Here is a 3257-nt window from a genome sequence, read left to right as displayed (position 1 = left end):
ACATATTACCACAGAGAGCATTTTTCTGGGAAGGCACATTTTACATTCAGTCATTTATTTTAGCTGACATCCAAGATGTGGCACGTACAAACAGTTGCCTCTCTAAAAAAATTACGAAATGTACACACACAATTATTTAATGTCAACTGGCCACATGTAGAAAGAAATTGGTACTGAGTAGCAATTAGCTTGGAGACAGAGTATAGTCATTACTACATGTTTGTTTGTCAAGTTTGTTTGTTTGTGGAGTTGTATTGCAAGAGGAGCACAAAATGTCCAACTTTGGCCGTAGCCAGCTATGAGGTCACCGAGGTCTGGACCTCTGTAACTATTTGTAACTATTAAAACATTTATAAAAAAAACATTATACAAAATATATATATATATTTTTTTAACACTTTGGTCGCCAGGCTTATATTCACAATAAACCATCCCATGCCAGCTCTATTTGTCTATGGAGAAGTTCCCCTTCTTTGCAGGGCTATAACTTTTTAAATTGTATTGCTAAATTGACATTACTATGGCCCATTCAACGTCAAGTATCTATTGTTCAGGGTGTAGCAACGTTATACTTTTTCATTCACATATTCATACTAAAATACGGTCTAAAGTATAAGTATGTTTTTATCGTTTTCTGCAGCATTCTCCAGAACGTGATTTATAGCCCTAAATGCATTATATTGATGATCAAATACAGTTTGATAGCGATCTGCGCGAGATAAAAAATTTCAAATGGACGTGCTTCTAGAAGTTATTACTTATCATCTGATGTTGACCGGATGGGGGGGGGGGGGTCGTTTATAATTCCGTGGCCAACGTTAGATGATTCATCTAGTGTGGGTGATATGATCATCAGAGCAGTTTATATTGAACACGTTAAAAAAAAACGCTGAATCTCACCGTAGCTTCCTCGTAGCGTTGGGCGATGAGCGTGGAGCAGAAATATTCCTATTATGGGATGTAGAAATATGCGATCCATCTCCAGGTTGTATAATATTATATATGTCCAAATCATGTTGTTTATCGAGTTATTGGTAACGGATTGCTATCCATTGTGTCTAGCTCGAGTCCTGGGACTATTAGCGAGTGATTGGACCGAATTGGAATGAGCACCAGCTTCCGTTTCCTGTTTCCGGTTTGGGCGATCCGCCGATCGGCCACCAGATGGCGCTCTTGAACCGTTGGAGAGTTGAGAGGGGATCAACAGTAGATCTCAAGTCTCTGGGGGAGAAATATGATTGCGATCACAGATTTTTGAAATATTGATCTCAAAGACGTGGTACGGCGTCTTTGGCAGAATGAGCATGGCGGGGAATGACGTGGTAAGGCGTTTTTGGCGACCAAAGTTTTTTTTTTTAACGCTTGGTCAACGACCGGCCCACTACTAGGCTGGGACAGCGCCCCATTGGTACTGACTGACACGGGGCTGGCCCAATCACATCTCTTACTAAGCACCCCCCCACCAGTTGTGCAGGTACATGACTGAGAGGGGGGCTGGTACATGACTGAGATGGGGCTGTGGTACATGACTGAGAGGGGGCTGTGGTACATGACTGAGAGGGGGCTGTGGTACATGACTGAGAGGGGGCTGGTACATGACTGAGAAGGGGCTGGTACATGACTGAGAGGGGGTTGGTACATGACTGAGAGGGGGCTGGTATACAGGACTGAGAGGGGGCTGGTACATGACTGAGAGGGGGCTGTGGTACATGACTGAGAGGGGGCTGGTACATGACTGAGAGGGGGGCTGGTACATGACTGAGAGGGGGCTGGTACATGACTGAGATGGGGCTGTGGTACATGACTGAGAGGGGGCTGGTAGATGACTGAGAGGGGGCTGGTACATGACTGAGAGGGGGCTGGTATACATGACTGAGAAGGGGCTGGCTGGTACATGACTGATAGGGGGCTGGTACATGACTGAGAGGGGGCTGGTACCATGTATTGTGCATCATTGTAGGTCAAACCATAAAAAAGTTAACTTCCATGGCAGCCATTTTGGATTTTGGTCCAAGTGCCACAGATGACCCAACTACTAGGTCCATATCGTATCATCATAATCTTATTTAAAAAATCATTAGGATAAGGGTTCCCTTGATAAAGATGCATGAAAAGGCTGTATAATATACAACACCTGTAGCTTTTTTTATTTGATTAGATTTGTATTTGGAAATTAAAAACACATCATAAAAACAAATTATCTTGACCAATTTGTATTCCTGGAGATATCACCTAAAAGCATTCATTAAAACACTTATTTCCAAGGTGGTCCTCGATGGAAGACCTAAAAACACAGCACATATAGCCTACTCAACTGCAATTTTTCTTTCAACTGCAAAAATGTATGCCTACTTATGTATTAGCCTACAGGGAAAAACACATTCACAACATGCAGCAAAGTTTATTTTCAGCCAAGTATGGTAATAAGGTAACTATTAGGATATATATGGTATGGATTACTTACTCTTATAACTTATTACTATATGTGGTAGTTCTAGTCTCCACCTACACAAATATTTTTTGTGCTGTCCATTGAGCATGCACCTTCACGTGGTAGGCACATTAACTGTAGGTCAAACTCCCCAAACAAACAAGCACACCATTGATTTAATTGCTATATAAATCACACATACAAAGATCTAACTATTACTCCTCTCTGAACATGAATATAAAACAAAAAGGTGATCTATTAACTGTGTAAACCTTATGCAATATTCATCATTGATATTTGGATACTTGAAAATCTGTATGAACTGAGTAGTTAGTATCAAATGAAATAAGATGGAACAGCTCCATGCATTAATTGAATAAACAACTATTTGCTCATTACCAGAATGGTATTGCTTAAATTGTACAGCTTTTTGCACATCTTTGTCAAGGAAGTCCAACAATTCTGGACCTGAATGTACCATTTAATTGTAATCATCTCTCTCTCTCCTTATGTCTAGTCAAGCCAGGTTGTGGTCGAGGAGAGAGACAGGGATGAACAGGCTATAGACTACTTTGCCCATCCTGAGCCTGCTATGATGCAGGTGTTTTTACATCACCACCCAAAACAAGATTCAGCCAAGAGCGAGTGAGTACACTGGTCCACTCGTCCATGGCACTTACTACCCAGCTTTGTAGTGGTTTGGGGGAATAGTACAGTAGGAACGCATATTTAAGGGGACCGCAAGGATGGTGTACTGGTGGGTGGTGTCCGACCGATTATGGTGGACCGGTCTGGGCCAAAAAAATAAATGGACCTCCCTAATTTT

Source organism: Notolepis coatsorum (genome assembly GCF_963971535.1).
Source record: "Notolepis coatsorum genome assembly, chromosome: 16".
Taxonomy (NCBI): Eukaryota; Metazoa; Chordata; class Actinopteri; order Aulopiformes; family Paralepididae; genus Notolepis; species Notolepis coatsorum.
This window is presented reverse-complemented; position numbering follows the sequence as displayed.